The sequence below is a fragment of the Pogona vitticeps genome, chromosome 5 (genome assembly GCF_051106095.1).
Source record: "Pogona vitticeps strain Pit_001003342236 chromosome 5, PviZW2.1, whole genome shotgun sequence".
NCBI classification, from domain to species: Eukaryota; Metazoa; Chordata; class Lepidosauria; order Squamata; family Agamidae; genus Pogona; species Pogona vitticeps.
The window spans coordinates 160,854,116-160,864,303 of NC_135787.1; the positions used below are offsets into that span (position 1 = coordinate 160,854,116).

The 10,188-nt window shown below is 38.5% G+C and overlaps 1 long non-coding RNA gene across 3 annotated transcripts in view; it reads left to right on the plus strand.

The window, feature by feature from the left end:
• LOC140707337 (uncharacterized) overlaps positions 1–10,188 on the plus strand; it is a 47,467-nt gene that overhangs the window by 17,852 nt on the left and 19,427 nt on the right. For 2 of the 3 annotated variants that reach the window (XR_012087300.2, XR_013536669.1), the window contains 2 exons: positions 1,888–2,091; positions 7,985–8,146. This is a non-coding gene — a long non-coding RNA (uncharacterized LOC140707337). The remainder of the gene's footprint in view (positions 1–1,887; positions 2,092–7,984; positions 8,147–10,188) is intronic. The other variant, XR_013536670.1, reaches the window with a different exon arrangement.

The following is a 10,188-nucleotide window of genomic DNA, read 5'->3' on the forward strand; positions in this document are numbered from 1 at the left end:
CGCAGATGTGGCCTGTGGTCCATAGTTTGGAGACCGCTGCATAGACTAACCTTCTTCTTAAACTCTTTGGTGCATTCCAGTAACCAGTGGATAATACCAACATGATCTCAAGTCCGTCTTCTCTTTCAAAATCCAGTTTGAACATGAGGCATTTCTCAGTCCATAAAAGGTAAAAGCATTTGTTGCAACACTTTGAACATCACTTTGTTTCTATGGGAAAGTAGAGAAATAGCCCTTTTCAAAGAAATCTGACATCCTTTTCTCTCTTCTGCATAAATATTCAGGATACTGCTTCCAGTATCCTGTCTTCATTTTCTCTTGGTCAAATTATGTGCTTCCCTGTTGGTCATCCCACATTCCTAATCTAGGTTTAAAATTCCTTTTGATTTTTTGTCTCTTCTGAAACAGATCTCTTATTGTTCCTCTTTTGTTCTTCTATTCTATTCCTTTGCACTGGTTATTATAATAGGGTTTTTGGTCTCAATGTGACAGTCATTGAACAGCTGTATTTGGATTCTAACTTTACTTCTGTTATCTTTTACTTTTTGCTTTTCATTTGTCCTTAACAGTTTAAAGTCTTGCTTCCATAACAACCATCCAGATTTTTCTTTACTTTTTGCTACAAGAATCGTCTTTTTGCATGCTTCCCAAATAATATCTTTGGTTTTAATACACAGTTCTTCTGGTTCTTGATAAATTGAGTTTAAAAATGGAAATCTGTTCTTAAATGTACTTTAAATTCATCAGAAATGTTGTTTAAATTATACTTTGGCACTAGGATTATTTTAGCATTCTTCTTTAGCATTATTCTAATGTTGGATATTAAGAGTACCATAAACTTTTCCTGGTGTTTCAGCAAATATTATTATTCAGACTTTGCATTATAACCTCAACTGCCTGTGCTACATCTTGCCTCAGTATTGGAGCCATTCCATTTCTTCTGAGTTTGTCATTTCCATTTCATAATGGAATTTAGCCTCTTGATGGCATTACTCTTGGCTTCCCTGATACACTCAAACCCCCTTACCACATTAAGGTGTGGATCCTAGATAGGGCTCAGGAGAGTTACAATACCAGCATAAAGCAGTTGAAATGAGTACTATGGTGTGCTGCTGGTGCTCCAACGTGAATCCGTACTTGCCAACAGAGCAGTTTGGGATATTGGTCCAATAGAGTCTACTTGTTCGTCATGTTTTCTATTTATATGACAACCCAATAAAAAGCATCTTGTTAATTTTAAAAAAAAGGAACATATTGTCATTTAACTACCCACAATGAATGAACTACAGCAAGTTAAACATAGCTATGTAAGAGTTGCCATAGTGAATCAAAGTTATGATATATCTTGAAACATCTCTGTGCTAACAAGAGATATTCATTTTTCATAAGAAAACTGACTGAAAATCCTTGAGCAGGTTTATACAGATAATTTTCCAGAGTGCTAGAGCATATTCCAAATTCTAATATTAAAGACTGACTTAATCCATTCGTGTTTCGCTTCCTTTTCATTTTTCAGCACTACCAAGTACAAATCTGTGTATTTTTCTGTTTCTGAATAAAGCATAAAATTATAAAAGTTTTTAAAAGACCACATAACCTTCTGCTACTCACCATGGCCTAAAATTATAAATGATGCAAATCAAGTCTCAGATAAATATTTAATCTGTTTATTTGTTTGTTTAAAATATTTTGCCCCACGTTTCTCCTAAAAAAGGACCCACAGCGGCTTACATCACTAAAAACACAATTTTAAAAGCCAAAAACAGAAAATTAATCAAATATTAAAGAAGAATTAATTACATTATATTAAAAATGTTAGGTAAGTACATTATGAAAAACAGATTTAGAAGCAACAAAATATAAACCATCCCATTTATTTTCTTCTAGACAGTCAGTCACTTAAGGGAAAACCTGCCTGAAGAAAAGGGTCTTCACCGGCTTATGGAAGGAGAGCAAAGACAGCACCTGGACTCCTGTGTTCCAGAGTCTAGGAGCAGTGACAGAAAAGGTCCTCTCCTGTGTGCCTACCAAGTGTACCTGTAAGAGTGGTGGAACTAAGAGAAAGATCTCCCATGATGACCTTAAAACTCAGTAGGTCAATGTTATCCATGGTCAGCTTTCTCAGACTAAGCTTTAAGGGATATGAAACTATTATTTCTCGACACACGCATATCAAAAATTGTTTTAAAGGGTATCATGAAATTTTGCAGTCTCTTAAAGATGATCTTGCCATTTATTTTCCAACAGGTAGAACAGAAGGCCTTCTAAGTTACTATATACATTCTCAATACAAATCTTGCATGTATATACATTTGTAATAGAAAAGATCATGCTTTATGGGGGGAGGGTAACACCTATATAAGCTATCAGTTTGTGTTTTTTGAAGAAACACTTGTAAACACACCAAGTGTCTTCAGACTTACAGAGCTGCCTGAAGATCCCGTTATTAGGTGAGAAACTGCATTACTTGCTGTGTTCCCAAGAATAGCTACAGTGGGCTGCAGTCATGAAAACCTATGCCAAATGAAATCTATTAGCCATTAAAACTCCACAAGACTTTTTGTTTTGTTTTGTTTTTTGTATAAAAACACTGATATGTGGAAAACACATTTCTTTGGTACAGTCCTATGGCTGTTTTGAAATCTGCATACTTTAACAGATTTTTGTCTGTTTTTTAAAGGAACAGAAAATTATACCAATGAAAGAGCATCTTGTTTTCTTTTTTTATACTTAACACTCAGATGGAGAATATTTTCTAATAGCTCATTATTTAGAAGTAGCTTATTATGCATCTTGTATTTGTCAATTATATTTTCTTTGAGCTGCAGTACTGGTTCCTCTTTCATCCTATTGTTACTCACTACATTCCATCTAGATGTCCATCTCCAGTATTCTAATAATTATTCTATTTTGCAGTGTTTGATCATGAACCATCTACCAAAGATTCAGCTTGCTGAATCAGGGAAGGATGCAGTGTAATTCAGTACATGGATCTCAATGCCCACTTTTCAAGGAAAATGCCCACCTTCAAGGAAAAACTGCAAAGTCAAAACCCATTACATCACATATACTCTCTTGAAAACAGGCCCCACTGAACTCCATAATTTACATCTACATGGGTGTGTTTGGGATTGCACTGAAGAATCTTAGCATGTAATGCAGAAGGAAACTCATTTTAAGAAAGTAACTGAGGCGGTATATAAGATTTCTTGTTTGAAAAAAAATGTTGGCATAAACAAAGTGAAGTAAAACCATTTTTAAAATTTAATATCTCTGAGAAGAGGGTATACACCCAAGGGGCATTCAGATTGAATGTATCTCACATTTGTAGTCTACCTATCATCTTAAAGATTACTTCATCTAGAGTGGTCGAAATGACTAGATAGGTGGGGTATAAATAGAATAAATAAATAAATAAATAAATAAAAATAAAATAAATTTAATGTCGAAGCAGGGCCAGAGGTGCTATTACTGCCACCTACAGTTGATTTAATTTTAATCAAACAAAAGATCTTGAGGGGGAGGGAGAGAGAGAGAGAGAGAGAGAATATGGGAAACATCTAAAAAGTTCAAGATAGCTATTCCTTTTTAACCTGAAACATCCCCTGGGAGGCAGATGTAAATGCTGGGCCATAAACAGCCAATCAACCTGCAAAAGAAAAAGAAGCAGAGGGCTGAAAAAGTAGATGCCAGAAAGAGTAGAATCAGAGTTCAGTTGGAGCTAATCAAAGCTTAAGAAACAGAACTAAAGATAAGACAAGGAAATTATTGCAAACAGAGTTCATTTCAAGTTGAGGCCAAAATCAAGTCCTTAAAAGTGGACTGAAACAGGGATATAAGGAAACAGCAAGCAAGCAAGTGAATAATAAAGATGAGAGCTAGCAGGCAGGCAGACCACAGAATTATCAGGCTGACTTCAAAGAGTCACATAGAAAGGATAAAAAACCTGACTGTTACCAAGCTAGAGACCTACCCTGTTTTCCTGAAAATGAGACCTATCCTGAAAATAAGCCGTAGTATGAATTTTCAGGATGCTTGTAATATAAGCCTTACCCCAAAAATAAGCCCTAGTTAAGTGAAGCCCGCCTTCCACCATTGTGCAACAACCAGAAGAAGATGGCATGACTGTATTTGAATAAACGTAGATTGTACATGAAAAAAATAAAGCATCCCCTGAAAATAAGCCCTAATGTGTTTTTGGAGCAAAAATTAATATAAGACCCTATCTTATTTTCGGGGAAGCATGGTAGGTCTGGCCTGTAAGCATAAGTAGCCAGAACAAATAAAGGATTAATCTACAGTATATTCTGGAAGGCTTAATCTACAGTTTGCCTGGTAAAGTGATGATGATACTGTAATTGTGCAGGAGCCTGTGGAGGAATGTACTGATCCTTCCCCACATCACAGTGTCAGGTGGGAGTTATAGGCTCCAGGTTCAGATTCAAGATGATCTTGACAGGTGGATAGATAAGAACTGTTTTTCTAAAGACTGTCCCATAAGATTCATGCCTTAATAGGGATATGAATTCAGGGCTTGGAAAGATCACATAACAAAATGCTTAGCTCTACATTCACAAATTATGCTCCTTTAAGTGACAAAGGCTGTGTATTTGTCTCAGTACAAACTTTTTCTACTTTTGAGTGTTACCATTTAGCATGTTTTGTCTTGCATTTGTTTCAGGGAGAGGTAAAACTGAGCTTCATTTAGAATGGCCTTTTAGGCCAGATGGGCGGGGTATAAATAAAATAAATAAAATAAAATAAATAATAATAAACAGGTCTGATTACTCAGGTATACTGCTCTTACTCTGAGAGGAAATGGTGTTGCTCCAAGGCTGACATCCTGTCAGCTTCTAAATATGAGCTGAGTGTTTGTTTGTTTGTTTTGTGTTTTGTAGTTTGTGTGTGTGTTTGTTTGTTTGATTGATTGATTGATTGATTGATTTTTATACCATCCATCTGGCTACCAAGGCCACTGCATTTCCTGTAAATTGAATTAAGTCCAGGAGTCTATCACACCTGCAAATTGTCTAAGTGATTACAAACCTTAAGTATTTGAATCCCCATGAACTACTTTACCAAGGACAGTTTAGGTACAGTTACAACCTTAACTACAGTAATTAGACTAGAAGGCTTTCAAGAAAGATAAATATTTGCGTTCTTTTATTTATATTACTCGCTAAGATAGTTGTATTTCACTTACTCTTATTTCATAACACTTAGCCATCAGCAATAAATGATTTTTCCACTTTTCAAAACTGCCTTGAATTCTTCTGTGAAGGCTTCATCAGAGCATTGAAAACTAAATCAAAATTCCAACAAGAAAAGGAGGATTTAAGTTTAGGATTAAGCTTTGAAGTTGCTCCCAGGAAACAAATTATTATTGGATGGGAACCAACAAAGCAATTATCTAGTTTGCTGCTCATGCTATTGAGGGCTGCTGCTTGCACCCAGAGGGACCTGACACAAAGGCCTTACCTAACCAGGCTTGAATAAAAGAACAAAATATTACTTACCTTTATTCCAAAACACTTTAGTTTCCTGGCTATATGCCACCAATGAAGAAAAAAACTGTACTTTAAAACAGGTCTGTGATGACTACTTCTGAGATTATAGCCCAGAATCACATTAGTTCTGAATCAGAGTGATTAAGATATTCTAAAAGTAGGCAAACATATTTGATAATTTCAGATTGTTTTTCACCTAAGTGATAGAAGTTCAATTTTATGCAGAAAGCCAAGAATTAATCAGTGCAGAAGGCTTGCAAGTCTTGTTTTGACAGTACAATTAGGATTTCTGAGGTATGTTTTTAAGGTTACCATATGTCTCAGCTTTTCCAAGACATTTCTAATTTTCATACCATTCCTCCTCCTTCCAGCTATCTTCAGAAAACTCTAGCATGTTTCTTTTTCATGCAATTATTTAAAACATTTTAAGTTTTAATTTTGTTTTCATTTTCATAAAGCAGACCAAACAAAAAAAAGGTAATAAAAGCTGATTAATTTCTCAACCCTACCTTAACTTTAGGAAATGATTCAAGTAGACTGCAGGCAGAGCAAATGTGAAGGCACATACAACGGTTCCTTGAGGTGTCAACTCTTTTAGAAGCACTTTTATGGTCCATCAGATCTTTTATTACATATGTCTTCAAGAGAGACTATGTTGTATGCACTCAGAATGTGTTTTACCGCCACTCCAGGTGCTGAAAAATCTTGGAATTCTCCTAATTCCAGCTATCTTTTTCACCTGGCTCAAAAGCCTTTCCCATTAACACAAGCTGCTAAGGAAGCATGCCAACCCAAAGTGATACAAGGCCATTCTAACCAGAGTCCAACTGAGGGACTCCACTGATGGCAAAGGAACATTTAGACTAATTTTTCCTTCAATGGTCAAGCCTCTTCCAGCAGTTCATGACATTTTTGTTGACTTCTTCTCTTCTTTGAGCCACTACAGATATTTCTGAAGATATTCCCACCTTCCACAAATGTATTGACAGGTGTAAAGAAGCAAGAAAACACCCAAACCAAGTCATTTGTTTGTCAGGAACCAAACTACAGCCCTTGTGACTGCCCTCATCTGGCCCAGTGCAGCTTATTTCCAACTGACAGTTTTAACTGCCCTCAGAGAATTCTTTGGTTGCCCCGGCAACCCCCCTCACACAGAATTTTGACCCTTCTTGGATTGCCTGTTATTTGGCCATGATAGAATTTTGACTCTTGTGGGTGATCTTTACTTAACTGCTTGATTAAGCGTTTAAAAATATCTCATGGTTAAAGTACTATTTTGCCTCAGATTTTTGAGAACACTGAAATCCCTCAAGCACCAATGAGGCTGGCAGTTTGTTGTCTCTTACTGCTTGAAAACAGGCAGTTCCACTGACGGCTGACTCATGAGAATCTGTAGTTCATTGGCTCATCTCACAGCTGCTAATAGGCTTCATATCCATTTTCTCTGCTTCTGTGGCATCTCAGACGTAGGAAGCAGAGAGATATTTTGTTCAATATAACAGTGGTGAAAGCAAAGGTTTCTATTTTCTAGGACTAGTTACAGCAGGAATACTATAGGGAGATTTTTGTCAGGACTGCAGAAGGGTTAAACCATAGTCTTGATCCCACTCTTCCACCCCATCCCACAATTCTTTAAATTTCAAAAATAGTTCTGATTTGCGATGAACATTAAGTATTAGATTTCTGGCTGCAGGGCCAGAGGTTAGAAATTTGATTCTCCTCTATGCCTCATGGAAGACGAGCCAGCTTGTGTAGACAAACTGCACAGTCCAGGGGTGCCTTCAATCTGGCCATGAGACTGTGTTCACACAACCACTATTTTGAATGAGTAGTGATTTACTTCTATGTTAATTGTGCAATAAAATCCTTCCCTTGTGAACTGTTTCCTCTGCGCAGATGGGTAAATTAAGCATCTGTTGGGTATAGGTCTCAAGCCAAAGATTTTATGGTGAAAGAAACCTAACAATATAAATTAACTGAGAATAAATCAGTGAAGCCCAGGCAGAATATAATAGGATGTCAGTAGGAATCATTAATTCAGTCAGTCACTCCCACATTCTGTCACATATATATCCTGCCTTTCTCCAGTGCATTCCAAGGTACACGCATAGCTACCCACTTTATCCTCACAACAACCCTAAGAGGCAGGTCACGAGAGAGACTGGCTATTGGTCACTCAGTGAGTACCATGTCTCAGTGGGGTCTTGAATCTATGCCTTAAATCACTTAAGTCCCAGTCTAACTACTACATCACACTGAGTCCCATTGTATTAAATATTAATATGACAGATTTACCAGAAGGAGTGAAAGTTTATCATAATCAGCTGACAATTGCTGATATAATTTTATATTGATTACCTACATTTATATTGATTTCCCGCATTCTTTGCCACAGTCTTTGCAAGATAGTTCCATAGGTGACGTGATGTATAGATTTTAGCTCTCACGGTGTCACAAGTCAATCCTTCCAATTTCAGGCACGATAAATTGCTTACGATCAACCCAACTCCAAATTTTGAGAAGTCCTCAAGGAAACACATCAACAACAGCACATCATGTCTTTCATACAGTTGCCTTCTTGCTTGCACCCAGCCTCTGAGCCCAGTCCCCATTACTGCCAAGAGGGAAAAGGCACAAAAGTAAGTAGCATGGGAAAGATTTTTGTTTGCTTGCTTGTTTGTTTGCTTGCTTGATTGATTGATTGATTGCAAACATCCCCATTGCTTCACATCCAAATTAAGGGATGTGGTGGCGCTGTGGGCTAAACCGCAGAAGCCTGTGCTGCAGGGTCAGAAGACCAGCAGTCGTAAGATCAAATCCACGCGACGGAGTGCGCTCCTGTCGCTTGTCCCATCTCCCGCCAACCTAGTGGTTCGAAAGCATGGAAATGCAAGTAGATCAATAGGGACCACCTCGGTGGGAAGGTAACAGCGTTCCGTGTCTAAGTCGCACTGGCCATGTGACCACGGAAGATTGTCTTCGGACAAAACGCTGGCTCAGTGGCTTGGAAACGGGGATGAGCACCGCCCCCTGGAGTCGAACACGACTGGACAAAAATTGTCAAGGGGAACTTTTACTTTTTATAATAAATACATAAAATAATAAATAAATTACACATTCCCCTTAATTAGTTTGACCCTGTTATGAAGGTACTGTGTACCAAATAATTACAATTATATATCATAGAATCATAGTATCATTGTAGGGCTGGAAGGGACCTTGGAGGTCTTCTAGTCCAACCCCCTGCCCAAGGGAGGAGACCTCATACCATCCTTATACTATCCCAGACAGATGGTTATCCAATCTTTTCTTGAAAACCTCCAGCGATGGAGCAACCACAACATCGGTAGGCAAGCTGTTCCACTGCTTAACAGCTCTCACCATCAGGAAATTCCTCCTTATTTCCAGGTTGGATTTCCCTCTGATGAGTTTCCACCCATTGGTTCTTGTCCTACCCTCAGGTGCAATGGAGAATAAATCGATGCCCTCTTCCTTGTGGCAACCCTTCAGATATTGGGAGACTGCTATCATGTATCCCCTCAGTCTTCTCTTCATTAAGCTAAACATACCTAGTTTTTTTAGTTGTTCTTCACAGGCTTTAGCCTCCAGTCCCCTTATCATCTTTGTTGCTCTTCTCTGCACCCCTTCCAGGGTCTCAGCATCTTTTTTGTATTCTGGTGACCAGAACTGGACACAGCACTCCAAGAACAGCCTCACCAGCATATTATAGAGTGGTACTAACACTTTCCATGATCTTGATGCTATATTGATGCAGCCTAGGACTGTGTTGGCTTTCTTGGCAGCTGCACCATACTGCTGACTTAGGTGGTGGTCCACCATGCCACCTCTCACAGGTACTACTGTCAAGCCAGGTACCACCTATCCTGTACCTGTGCATCTGGTATGTGCAGGACCTTACTTTGCCTGCCACTGAACTGAGTCATTCGATAGGGCCCAATGTTCAAGTCTGTCTAGATCTTTCTGAGTGTTGAGTCTCTCTTCCAAATATTAGCAATTCCCCTCAGCATTGTGTCATCAACAAATTTGATGAGTGCTCCTTCAATCCCCTCATCCAGGTCATTTATGAAGAGGTTGAAGAGCACTGGGCCTAAGACAGAACCTTGAGGGACTCCACTGCACACTTCCCTCCACACAGATGTGGTTCCATTGAGTGCAGTTGGTCAGCCAGCTGCAAATCATCTGGTGGTTGCACTGTCTATCCCACTCTGTTCTATCTTATGCAAAAGTAGGTTGTGGTCTACCTTATCAAATGCCTTACTGAAGTCTAAATATACTATATTCACTGTGGTTTCCTTGGTCCACTAATTTAGTCACTTTATCAAAGACAGCAATAAGATTTGTTTGGCATGACCTGTTCTTAACAAACCCATGCTGGCTTCAAGTAATCACCTCGTTATTTTCTAGGTGCTCACAAATCTGCTGCTTGATCATTTTTCCCAGGATTTTCCCAGGTATTGATGTCAAGCTGATTGGTCTCTAGTTTCTTGGATCCACTTTTTTCCCCTTTTTGAAGACTGGAAACACAATAGCTCTTTTCCAGTCCTCTGGCAGTTTGCCCATTCTCCAGGACCTCTCAAAGATGTCATTCAGTGGTTCCAAAATCACATCTTCCACTTCTTTTAGTACCCTGGGATATAAACCATCCGGTCCAGGAGACCTG